Below are 14,086 nucleotides of genomic sequence, written 5' to 3'. Positions count from 1 at the left end.
AAATGCCTTTAAAGGGCAATGCCCATACAAATGCCTTTTTTCAGGGCAATGGGTAGATTAGGTTTTACTTTATTTTTATTTTGTGTGTTTGGGGGTGGGGGATTGTATACTGTTGGGGGGGTTGTAGCAAAACAGCTTTTAACTTTAGGGCAATGCCCTACAAAAAGCCCTTTTAAGGGCCCCCAAAAGGCCCTTTTAAGGGCCCTTGGAAGTTTATTCTAGATAAGGCTTTTTTATTTTGTGTTGTTTTTTTTTTAAAGTGTATTAGAATAGGAATAATGTTTATTTTTTTGGATAATTTTGTTTAGTTTTTTATTGTAATGGTAGGTTTTTTATTTTTTGTAATTTTAGGTTTTAGTGTAAGGTAGCTTAGGTTTTATTTCATAGGTAAGTTTGTATTTATTTAACTAGGTAGTTATTAAATAGTTAATAACTATTTACTAACTAGTCTACCTAGTTAAAATAAATACAAACTTACCTGTGAAATAAAAATAAAACCTAAGCTAGCTACAATATAACTATTAGTTATATTGTAGCTAGCTTAGGTTTTATTTCACAGATAAGTATGTATTTAGTTTTAAATAGGTATTATTTAGTTAATAATTGTAAGTTTAATTTAGCTCTATTGTAATCATGTTAAAGTTAGGGGGTGTTAGGGTTACGTTAGGGTTAGGGTTACAGTTAGGTTTAGGGTTAGGGTTACGTTAGGTTTAGGGGTAGATGTAGGGGTTAATAATTTAATTTAGATTTTTGCGATGTGGGGGGCTGGCAGTTTAGGGGTTAATAGGTTTATTTAGTGGTAGGGATGTGGGAGGCCAGAGGTTTAGGGGTTAATAGCTTTATTTAGTTGCCGCGATGTCGGGGAGCAGCGGAATAGGGTTAATAGATTTATTATAGTGTGGGCGATGTTGGGGTGCAGGGGAATAGGGTTAATAACTTTAGTATAGTGGCGGCGATACCGGGAGCAGCAGATTAGGGGTTAATTGCTTTATTTAGGTGGCGGCAATATCGGGGGCATCAGATTAGGGGTTAATAACATTATGTACGTGCCGGCAATGTCGGTGGGGGGCAGATTAGGGGTGTTTAGACTCAGGGTTTATGTCAGGGTGTTAGGTTTAAACTTCAATTTTATTTTCCCCATAGACATCAATGGGGATGCGTTACGGAGCTTTTCTTTCCACGATCGCAGGTGTTAGACTTTTTTCTGACCCGCTCTCCCCATTGATATCTATGAGGAAAGCGTGTACGAGCACGTCAAAACAGCGCTTGTTTTTGATGCGGTATGGAGCTTAAAAGCACCATATCACACGCACAAGCCTGGTTTTGAAAAACTTGTAATGGCTGCGCTATAGGGGGGTCAAATAACGCAAATTTTCTTGCGTTTGTTAATTTCCCTATAGCGAGCATAACTCGTACTCTAGCTGTATGGGAGTTATAATTATGGGAGATTTTAACTACCCCAAAATAAACTTGACCAATGAAACAAACTAGCAATACAGTTTATGGTAATACTTTTTTAAATGTTCTCAAAAATAAACATTAATATAGGTGCCAACTAGGAATAAAGCTATTGTGGATTTAGTGCTATCAAACAATACAGAAATAATAACAAACAGAAGTCAAATAACATTTTATTATTATTATTTTGATTATTATTATTATTATTACATCAGTTATTTGAAGAGTGCCAACAGATTATGCAGTGCTATAAACAGAGGTATGATATGCAAGGTAACATTTATAGGGAACAAGTGATTATAGAGCCCTGCCAATAGTTTAACTGTTGTAAATCAGCTCTCATGAATGGGATCTACTGACTGCTGGGCTTGTATGCTTATATGCTCACAGGGATAACAAAGGCAAGGAGGACTGAGGTAAGAAAAGGTTAGCATACATTGTATACGTCCCTGAACAGTAGAGTATTTAAAGAGCGCTTGAAAACTAAGGCAGAGTCTTGTGGAGTGAGGCAGAGAGTTCCACAAAATAAGGGCCAGTCTGGAAAATTCCTGTAGATGGGAATGTGAGGAGATATCAAGAGAGGAAGAGAGGTGGAGGCAGGAGTAGAGCGAAGGGAATGGGAATAATATTTGGGTAACAGTGATCATAACATTACGTTACATTTGAAATCACTTTCCATAATCTGTGTTATAAAAGGGTTCAACAAAAACTTTGGGGCCAATTTATCAATGACTGTCCGACATGATACGCTGTAGTGTATCATGTCTTACAGACATTGCTGAATGCTGACAGCCAATAGAATGCGAGCCAATCCTATTGGCTGATTGCATCAGCCAAAATGATTTTTTCACCTTTAATTCCGATTGGCTGATAGAAGTCTATAAGCCAATCGGAATTCAAGGGACGCCATCTTGGATGACGTCATTTAAAGGAACCTTAATTCGTTGTTAGAAGAGGATGCTCTGCGCCGGATGTCTTGAAGATGGAGCTGCTCCACACCGGATGGATGAAGATAGAAGATGCCGTCTGGATGAAGACTTCTGCCCGTCTGGAGGACCACTTCTGCCGGCTTGGATGCAGACTTTTCCCAGCTTCGTTGAGGACTTCTTGCCGCTTGGATGAAGACTTCTCCCGGCTTCGTTGACGATGGATGTCCGGTCTTCAAAACTGTAAGTGGATCTTCGGGGGTTAGTGTTAGTTTTTTTAAGGGTTTTTTGGGTTGGTTTTATTTTTAGGTTAGGGCTTTTGGGCTGAAAAAGAGCATTTAGCCTTTTAAGGGCAATGCCCATACAAATGCCCCTTTTCAGGGCAATGGGGAGCTTAGGTTTTTTTAGTTAGGATTTTATTTGGGAGGTTGGTTGTGTGGGTGGTGGATTTTTGTATTTTTTTTTACAGGTAAATGAGCTGATTTCTTTGGGACAATATCCTGCAAAAGGCCTTTTTAAGGGCTATTGGTAGTTTAGTTTAGGCTAGGGTTTTTTTTTATTTGGGGGGTGGGGCTTTTTTTATTTTGATAGGGCTATTAGTATAGGTGTAATTAGTTTAAATATCTGATAATTTCTTTTTTATTTTGTGCAATTTAGTGGTTTTTTTTGTAAATTAGGTAATTGTATTTAATTAATTTAATTTATTTAATTGTAGTGTAAGTTTAGGTTTTATTGTAAGACAGGTTAGGTTTTATTTTACAGTTAAATTTGTTTTTATTTTAACTAGGTAGTTAGTAAATAAAAATAAACCCTAAGCTAGCTACAATGTGACTATTAGTTATATTGTAGCTAGCTTAGGGTCTATTTTACAGGTAAGTATTTAGTTTTAAATAGGAATAATTTAGGTAGTGATAGGAATTTTTATTTAGATTTATTTTAATTATATTTAAGTTAGGGGGTGTTAGGGTTAGGGTTAGACTTAGGTTTAGGGTTTAATAAATTTAGTATAGTGGCGGCGACGTTGGGGGCGGTAAATTAGGGCTTAATAAATGTAGGTAGGTGGCGGTGATGTTAGGGGCGGCAGATTAGGGGTTAATATTTAACTAGTGTTTGCGAGGCGGGAGTGTGGCGGTTTAGGGGTTAATATGTTTATTATAGTGGCGGCGATATCTGGAGCGGCAGATTAGTGGTTAATTATTTTATTTTAGTGTTTGCGATGCGAGATGGACTCAGTTTTGGGGTTAATAGGTAGTTTATGGGGTTTAGTGTACTTTTTAGCACTTAAGTTATGAGTTTTATACTACAGCTTTGTAGTGTAAAACTCATAACTACTGAATTTAGATTGTGTTACGAATCTTGCGGGATAGGCTGTACCACTCACTTTTTGGTCTCCCAGAAAAAGCTTGTAATACCGGCGCTATGGACGTCCCATTGAAAAAAGACTTTACGCAAATTGCGTAAGTTAGTTTGTAGTACGGCCAAAAAAGTGTGCGGTGCCCCTAAACCTGCAAGACTCGTTATACCAGCGGGAGCAAAAAAGCAGCGCTATGAGCCTTAACGCTGCTTTTTTACTCATACCGCAAAACTCATAATCTAGCCGATTATTAAGTATTATAATGAAATTATTATTTAGACACATACATGTGCCAATTACCATATACCTTTGAACCCTTATAAATACTTTTTAAGAATAGTTATATGATTAATTTTTATCAAATATTGTATATATGATTGTAACAGTTATTTTTGGTGTATTTATGTTGTGTTAGCTGCAATTTTTTTGGAACTTACTACCCTGTACGCAAGGTTTTAAGTCGTGCTAACCCGATAAGCGTAAATCAGAATTGTGCTCTTGCATTTACTTTCAAATTGTAATACGAGCACTATTTCTTTTGTGCGCAAAAAGCGGAAAAAAGGATATCGCTTATGCACAAAAGATAGTAAACCACTTATAATCAAGCACAAAATCAAGTAAATATATTCCCCCTTCACTCCTGCATCTCGTAATAGAAATCTTATGAATCCTAGGTTTTTGTCCCCTCCAAACAAATTTAAGTATATCTCTTTTCAATTTTTAGAGAGAATTTGGCTTGATCTTGATAGTTAAAGAACGAAACACGTACAATAGTTTAGGTAAAATTGTTATTTTTGCAACCACTAACTGGCCATAGAGGGAAATGTGAAATCTGTTCCATTAATAATATGATAATATTCTTAAATGGGAAATTATGGATTTATTATTAAGATTTATTATTGAGGATACATTATTAGATAACTGAATCCCAAAAAAATTGATTGCCGTTTTTGCCCATTAGAAATTAAAGTTTAGTTCAAATAATTTATATTAATTGTATATCCAGATAAGGCAACAAACTTATTAATAACAAAACAATTAATTGTATATCCAGATAAGGCAACAAACTTATTAATAACAAAATATATTACAGGAAGTCATAACAATGGCTTTGTAATAGTAAAAATGACATAATCGGCAAATAAAGGTATCTTATACTCACTATTTCCCACTCAAATCCCTGCAATGTCAGGGTTATGTCTGATTGTTGAGGCTAGAGGTTTGATAAATAGGGCAAACAGCAAGGTGATAGCGGGAACCCCTTCCTTGTCCCCTTTTTTATATGAATAGTTTTAGATTTATACACAGCAATGTTAAAGGGACAGTCTATTAAAAAAAATGTATTGTTTAAAAAGATAGATAATCCCTGTTACCCATTCTCCAGTTTTGCACAGCCAACATGGTTATATTAATACACTTTTTTACCTCTGTAATTACCTTGTATCTAAGCCTCTTATGATAGCACCTTTATCAAATGACTTTTATTTATTATCTATTGACTTGCATTTTAGCCAATTAATTATGTGTGGTGCAGTACTCCACGGGAGAGAGCACAATGTTATCTATATGGCCCACATGAATTACCAGTTTCTTGTTGTGAAAAGCTAATTAAAAGCATGTGATAAGAGGCTTCCTGTAGTGGCTTAAAAACAGGCAAACATTTAGAGTTTTCAAAAGTTATAAAGTAAAATAATATAGTAATGTTGATTGTGCAAAGCTAGGGAATGGGTAGTAAAGGTGTTATCTATCTTTTTAAACAATAACAATTTTTTGGTGTAGACTGTCCCTTTAACAAATGCCATTGGGTCCGAATATATGGTAATGATCACTCTGCAAAAGTCGCCCTTTATTCCCATCGTTTCTAGAGTCTCAAACATATATTTTCAATAGGTTTTTAAGGACCATTTTACACTTATTGAATTATGCACCTTAAGGAAGTTGCTGAAGTGCATAACTGGCCTTTTGACATGCTTGCGAATATTCTAAGATATTATATAATTAAACTGTAATTTTCCTAAACTGTTCTTTGTTTTTACCCCAACCATAAGAATTCCCTTGTTACCTTATTAATTAAGATATTTACTTTTGATTTTAATTGGAATATTTTTAAAAATATATAAGAATTTAAGAAGAATATGCATCTTAATCACACTTACTTTACCAGATAGTGATAGAGGTAATAAAGACATAGATGCCTATTTAACAAATGTTTGTTGGACCAGATCCGCTCTCCGTATTCAGCATTGCGCCAGCAGGTCACAAGAGCTGCTGGTGCAACGCCGCCCCCTGCAGACTCCGGCCGCCAGCAGCCGGTTGTTAATCAACCCAATCGTACTCAATCGGGTTGAATTGCAGCTATTCCTGTCCGTCCCTTCATCAGAGCAGGCGTACAGGGTTATGGAGCAGCAGTCTTTAGACCGCTGCTTCATAACTGGTGTTTCTGGCGAGCCTGGAGGCTCACCAGAAACATGAGCCCTCAAGCTCCGTACAGATCTTAATAGATAGGCCCCATAGTTTTAAATCATCTTTCATTTTTTAATAAGATCGTGATAGCTGATGTTATACCAGTGTTCAAGGGAAGGTGTAATTTATCCCTTAGTAAGTGAGATTATTCTTTTTTAAAAGAAACTCTAGAGTTAAATTTTCATTTTTATCTAACCACAAAATTTATTTCTGATTTATACTGATTCATTTTACAGCCAGTTAATGATCCAAATGAATATAATAATATTAATATTTTTTCAAGATTGGACTTAATAATCAAAACAAAAGTTTTAAAATCATTAGCGTATTAAGCAACTTTTAATTTACTTTTACCAATTCTAATCCTAAGGCACAACCATACCGTCAGGTGCTATCACAGCTGCGGAATAAACCTGTGACGGCAGCCTTCTCCTTACCCATCAGTGAACAGGTAGAGGGGCACCCCTGGTCCCATGACAGAGCCCCCCACCAAGGAGTGGCCTCCGGACGTGAACCCGGGAAGGCCTGTCAGAATGTTTCCAATGGAAGGCACACACCTTGGCAGCAGCATGGAGGTTACCAACTGGTTCCCAGGAACACTCCTCAGGAATGTATCCTTTCCAATGGACAAGATACTCCAGATGTCCCCATCTCTTACGGGAGTCTAGAATATCTTGGACTTTGAACTCTTCATCATTATTCACCAGTACAGGAGAAGGAGGAACTGACACCCGATTTGGATAAGGATTAGCAGAAAAGGGTTTTATCAATGATACATGGAAAACAGGATGTATCTTAAGGGAGTCAAGGAGTTGTAACCAAGCAGCAACATCGTTGATCACCTTGTTGATGGAAAAAGGGCCAAGAAAATGAGTTCCAAGTTTTTTAGAAGGGCATTCTAAACCAAGGTGTCTGGTGGCTAACCACACCTTATCACCTACATTGTATGTGGGGGAAGATTTTTGTTTACGGTCAACCTGGATCTTCTGTTGCTGTTGGGCAATGGTTAGTTGCTGATGAAGGTTGCAGAATAGAGCTCTGAGGTTACGTAGATGGGTGAAAACATCAGGTACAGGAATAAGGGATGGAAGATCAGGGAAAGAAGGTAGATGGTACCCGTAGTTTGCATAGAAGGGGCTCAAGTCCATAGATGAATGCCTTTGATTGTTATATGCATATTCAACAAGGGATAAGTGTTCCTTGCAATCATCTTGTAGATAGGACGAATAGCAGCAGCGATACTGTTCAAGGGTTTGGTTGGTCTGTTTGGTCTACCCGTTGGACGTAAACTGAGATCCTCTATCAGAGACGATAAAGGTTGGGAATCAATGGAGATGAAACACATGCTGAATGAAGAGTTTAGCCGTGTGCTGAGCAGTGGGTAATCCCGCAACGGGACAAAATGTGCCATCTTCGTACAGTGGTCAACTACTACCATGATAGTGTTACAATCATGAGACAGAAGTAACTTAACAATGAAGTCCATGCTCATTTCTCACCAAGGATGGGTTGATATTGATAAGGATTGTAACAGACTGGAAGGTTTTACGGTAGACTGTTTGTTTCAAGCACAAATTGTGCATGTGTTGACAAAAGATCGTACATCAGATATAGAGGCCACCAAAACTGACGTTGGATGAGTTCAATTGTATAATTAACACCTTTTTGACCAGCCATAGGATTATCATGATGACGTTGCATGATAGGTACATGTTGGCTAGCAGGGACATATATACAATGCTGGTGGTAACGAAGACCATGATACAGAGGTAAATGAGCTGCCTCTGTGGGTACTGTAACACTGGCTTGTCTAATCTCCTTGATGAGAGACTGACGAGAAGCCATAAAATATGCAGAAGAAATGATGGTCTCATGATTAGTAGATACAGATCCAGTATCAGAGGCGTACATCCTAGTTAAAGCATCAGCCTTCCCATTTTTTCACCCAGGATGTTAGGTAATTTGTAACTCGAATCAGGAAAAGAAGAGGGCCCATCTTGCTTGATGCGGTTTTAACATTTTGGCAGTGCATAGATACTCTAAGTTCTTAAAATCAGAATACACCACTACGGGATGGATGGCACCCTCAAGCAGATGCTTCCATTCTTCAAGAGCTGTTTTAATGGACAATAGTTCTCGCTCTCCCACATCGTAGTTTCTCTCTGCACTGTTGAGTTTGCGTGAAATAAAAGCTATAGGATGTAGGAGGTTTTTCTCTCTTGACTTCTGAGAGAGGAAAGCACCAATGGCCACTTTAGAGACATCAGTCTTGAGGTAGAATGAAGATGAAGTATCAAGTTGTGTCAAATTGGGGCTTGAGTAAAGAGGGATTTGAGATGAAGAAAGGTCTTTTGTGCGGCAATATTCCATTCGAAGGGTACATGGTTCTTGGTATGTGCAGTGATAGGAGCACAAATAGAGGAAAAGTTCCTGATAAATCTTCGATAGAAATTGGCGAAGCCAATGAATTTCTGGACCATACTCTTATTTTGTGGAATAGGCCATTCAAGGATAGCTTTGATATTTTTTGGATCCATCTCGACTTGTCCATGTGAAAGAATATATTCAAGGAATTCAATGGATGAGACCTCAAACACGCTTTTCTCGAGTTTAGCGTATAACTTGTGGAATCAGAGACGCTGTAGGACAATTCTCACATGCCTCTCATGTTCTGGAAGTGTTTTAGAGAATATCAATATATCATCCAGGTACACGACCAAAAAGGTATCAAGTAGGCTAAACACTGGAACATGCTTGGGGCATTACATAGCCCAAACTGAAGTACTAAGTACTCAAAATGGCCAAATCGGGAATGGAATGCCGTCTTCCATTCATGCTCTTTCTTAACACGAATGAGGTTATAGGCCCCCCTCAAGTCAATCTTAGTGAAGAACTGGGAATCTTTCACCCTATCCAGTAGCTCAGAGATAAGAGGAAGTGGGTAGCAATTCTTAACGTAGATGTAATTAAAAGCGCGGTAGTCCACACAAGGCCGAAGACCACCATTCTTCTTACCCACAAAGAAAATGCCTGCTCACTGTATGCAGACAGGCTGGGCACCCAAACAGGAGATTAACACAGGTGTGCTACATGTTGTAAGTGTTACCATTCATTATAACTCTGCCTGTTCACACTGTACTAGGCTATGGTAGGTCTGCTTTCTAATTTTTATATAGGCACTAGTGACACACCTGTGTTAAGCTCCTGTTCGGGTGCCCAGCCTATCTGCATACAGTGAGCTGGACCACTGCAAAGTTCCAGTCTGCGGCAGTCTGCCCCACTAGCACCATTGGGTGCATTTCCTTTGTGATTACCTTTATTTATCACACTGTCTATCCCCTGGTTTGATGGTACTAGGCCATGTTGGCACCTCTGTGTTTTCTCTTCTCCAGATCATTGCACACCAGAGATTAACCATCCTTTGACAGAGTGCTGCCTCCATATTGGATCCCAAGGACTTTCTGTGCAAATATCTATTTATTCATTTGCTGGTGTTTTTCATGTATATTGCTTATGGTGTTAATTGCATTGTTTGTTCATAAGTGAGGAAGCCCCCCTATGGAAAGTTTGCTTTGTTGCATCTTTCCCATTGTTTTCATAGCTGCGGAGTTTCAAGGAATATAGTAATTTACAGGAAGTTATGAAGGCTCTATAATGCTTGTGGTCTCCGGCGAATTTATCAGGTAAAGCAATAGCTGGTTTTCTGGTAAGCACTTCATACCTCTGAGCTGGAGCTGTGGAAGGTGTAGCAGCAGTGCGTTATTCCTTAGTTCTAACTTGCTGCAACAGATTTTCATGACTGGCTTGTAATTCCTAAAGGGTTTGCATCATAATTACCAGCTGTTGCGAAAGTGACTCAATAGTATCTGATGCTCTTGCGGGCTCCATGATAAGCTGAGTTATGTCAGGGAGCAGGTCTACCCTGTGTGTAGGAGGTGAAACCCAATAGCAAATAGTAAGTAATCCAAGGCAAGGTACAGATAAGGAAGGTCCAAAAGGGTAGTCAGGATAATAGAGGTCAGTCCAGGCAGCAAGTATCATAAACAGGGGTCAGGCCAAAGGTCAAAACCGGGAAGTCAAAAAGTAGGAAGGGAATCAGGACAAGGTACAATGCTTAGTTATGCAGGTAAACTGGCAAAAAACTCAGCAATAAGCCAGGGCTTAAACTGGAATTTATACCTACAAAGGCCCAGGAACGCTCCATGTATCCAAGGCAGCGAATGCCTTGAATACCAAGTACCCAATGGGAAAGCGGAAAAGAGAGAGGCATGTCACTGGGATTCCTCACACTGATGGAAAGCAGCTGATACAATTATCTGTGCATACGTGCGCCCACACACACACGTACGCCAAGGCATACCCGTGCACACATCCACAACTATACTGTCAGGCTCTATCACAGCCACAGAAGAAATCTGTGATGGTACCCTCTGCCTTACCCATCGGTGAACAGGTAGGGGGACACCCCTGGTCCCATGACAATAGCTACTAGTGGTTCTATGGCCAGGTTAAATAATAAAGGAGACAGGGTGCAACCTTGATATGCGACCTGATTAAAGTAAATTGCCTGGTGATTGAGTCATTTATCAATAAACTGGTTTAAGGTTCATTATATAGTTTGTTTTTTAATAATTAGATTTATGATGTTTCTATTAAAACCAAATTTGGCTAACTCTAATTCGGGTCGTCAGAATTTCATTTGCTATTGCATTCAGTTCAGCTGAATATTTGGATAACAATTTCGTTTGACATTCGTCACAGTGCATTAAAGCCTATTGGAAGTCTTCAAAACACTGTGGCCAGCAGTTCCCTAAGGATTTGACTTTGATGGATGATGACTACCACAGAGCAGGAAGGGCAGGAGCAGTAGTGGTGGCAGTGGCAGCAGCAGACAGCAGACTTACTGAACTAGATATGTAGACCTGGCAGTACATAAACCTCAAATTTACACCTCCAGGCAGGATAGGAGGAGGATGGCAAACACGTGCTTAGAACACAGTGGCCAGCATTTGCCTGAGGATTTAGCATTGACGGATGATGACCACCACAGAGTAGGAAGGACAGAATCAGAAGTGGCAGCAGCAGGATGCAAAGTTACTGGACTAGGAAGGCTTGACAGTACATAAACTATAAAAATAACCCTCCAGTGGAGGAAGAGGGCAAACATGTGCCTTGAGCCCCTTGGACACAGCAGCCAGAAGATTTGGCAATGATGTAGGATGACCACCAACACCACCACAGAGCAGGAAGGACAGAAGTGGCCGCAGCAGGTATCAGACTTCCTATACTAGATAGGTAGGCCTTACAGTACATATTTATAGACATATATACACATATTAACACATAAATACATATGTACACAGATATAGACATGTATATATTAGTGCAAAAGCATATTTATTCAATATTAATATTTTATATAGTGTTATACTGTGTATTTGCGCAATCTCCTGTGTAAGTTTTTCCCCCTACTTTTTTCTCCATTGATCTCTATGGGGGAATACATACACGTGCACGCAAAAACTTTTTTTTTGTTTTTCAGGCTATTCAGGTTAACGCTAATGCAAAATATATATTTTTTGGAGCTTGTAATACGAACACAACCCGAAAAGTGCAAAAATGAAAATCCTAGCGGCACTTGTAAACTAGACCTAAATGTGCAATTATCTGCTAGAAAATAGACATGTTTTTCTGCACACAGAATTAATTTAATTATAAAATGTTTTTACCACTAAAAAAGCCAGCAGGCCTCAACCTATCAGGCACTGGCTATGCACCCACAGCAATTATTATTAATAAACTGACTTCAAGTAAAGTGAAATGTTTCTGCACACAAAGGGTTAAACTTTACTGAAAACATGTCCCCCCCCCCAAAAAAAAAAAATACAGGAGGTGTCCCCACAGTAATATAATTGTTAATACATTCAACTTGCAGCTAACTGCAAGAAAATAAAAATGCTTTTCTGCAGACAAAGGGTTAAAGTTTTATTTAGTAAAAAAAAAATATTTTTTTTTTTAAAAAGCTAGCAGGACTATACTTATCAGACACATGCCCCCACAGCAATATACTTATTAATAAACTAAATGTGTAGTTAACTGCAATAAAATAGAAATGTTTGAGCACACAAATGGTTAAACTTAACTGAAAAACTTTGTATTCTCCCTCAAAATTCCAGCAGGCACAGTCTTTGCCCCCCCCCCCCCCCCAGCAATAACATAATTTATGTAAGAACTTGCCTGATAAATTCATTTCTTTCATATTGGCAAGAGTCCATGAGCTAGTGACGTATGGGACGTATGGGATATACAATCCTACCAGGAGGGGCAAAGTTTCCCAAACCTTAAAATGCCTATAAATACACCCCTCACCACACCCACAATTCAGTTTAACAAATAGCCAAGTAGTGGGGTGATAAAGAAAGGAGTAAAAAGCATCAACAAAGGAATTTGGAAATAATTGTGCTTTATACAAAAAATCATAACCACCATAGAAAGGGTGGGCCTCATGGACTCTTGCCAATATGAAAAAAATAAATTTATCAGGTAAGTTCTTACATAAATTATGTTTTCTTTCATGTAATTGGCAAGAGTCCATGAGCTAGTGACGTATGGGATAGCAATACCCAAGATGTGGAACTCCACGCAAGAGTCACTAGAGAGGGAGGGATAAAATAAAAAATGCCATTTTTCACTGAAGAAAATTAATCCACAACCCAAAATATACGTTTATTCTCATAAATGAAAGGAAAAAACTTAAAACATAAGCAGAAGAATCAAACTGAAACAGCTGCCTGAAGAACTTTTCTACCAAAAACTGCTTCCAAAGAAGCAAATAAATCAAAACGGTAGAATTTAGTAAATGTATGCAAAGAAGACCAAGTTGCTGCTTTGCAAATCTGATCAACTGAAGCTTCATTCCTAAAAGCCCACAAAGTGGAGACTGATCTAGTAGAATGAGCTGTAAATCTCTGAGGCGGGGCTTGACCCGAATCCAAATAAGCTTGATGAATCAAAAGCTTTAACCACGATGCCAAAGAAACGGCAGAAGCCTTCTGACCTTTCCTAGGACCAGAAAAGATAACAAATAGACTAGAAGTCTTCCTGAAATCTTTAGTAGCTTTAACATAATACTTCAAAGCTCTTACCACATCCAAAGAATGTAAGGATTTCTCCAAAGAATTCTTAGGATTAGGACACAAAGAAAGGACAACAATTTCTCTATTAATGTTGTTAGAATTCATAACCTTAGGTAAGAATTTAAAGGAAGTCCGCAAAACCTGAAAAATCAGAAAAGGAGATTCACAAAAAAGAGCAGATAATTCAGAAACTCTTCTAGCAGGAGAGATGACCAAAAGGAACAACACTTTCCAAGAAAGTAGTTTAATGTCCAAAGAATGCATAGGCCCAAATGGTAGAGCCTGTAAAGCCTTCAAAACCAAATTAAGACTCCAAGGAGGAGCGATTGATTTAATGACAGGCTTAATACGAACCAAAGCCTGTACAAAACAGTGAATATCAGGAAGTTTAGCAATTTTTCTGTGGAATAAAACAGAAAGAGCAGAGATTTGTCCTTTCAAGGAACTTGCAGACAAACCTTTATCCAAACCATCCTGAAGAAACTGTAAAATTCTAGAAATTCTAAAAGAATGCCAAGAGAATTTATGAGAACACCATGAAATGCAAGTCTTCCAAACTCGATAAAAATTTTTTCTAGAAACAGATTTACGAGCCTGCAATATCGTATTAATCACTGAGTCAGAGAAACCTCTATGACTAAGCACTAGGTGTTCAATTTCCATACCTTCAAATTGAATGATTTGAGATTCTAATGGAAAAACGGACCTTGAGACAGAAGGTCCGGCCTTAATGAAAGTGGCCAAGGTTC

This window comes from Bombina bombina, chromosome 4, assembly GCF_027579735.1.
Source record: "Bombina bombina isolate aBomBom1 chromosome 4, aBomBom1.pri, whole genome shotgun sequence".
Lineage (NCBI taxonomy): Eukaryota > Metazoa > Chordata > Amphibia > Anura > Bombinatoridae > Bombina > Bombina bombina.
The sequence above is the reverse complement of the archived record's forward strand: the minus strand, read 5'-3'. Positions refer to the sequence as shown.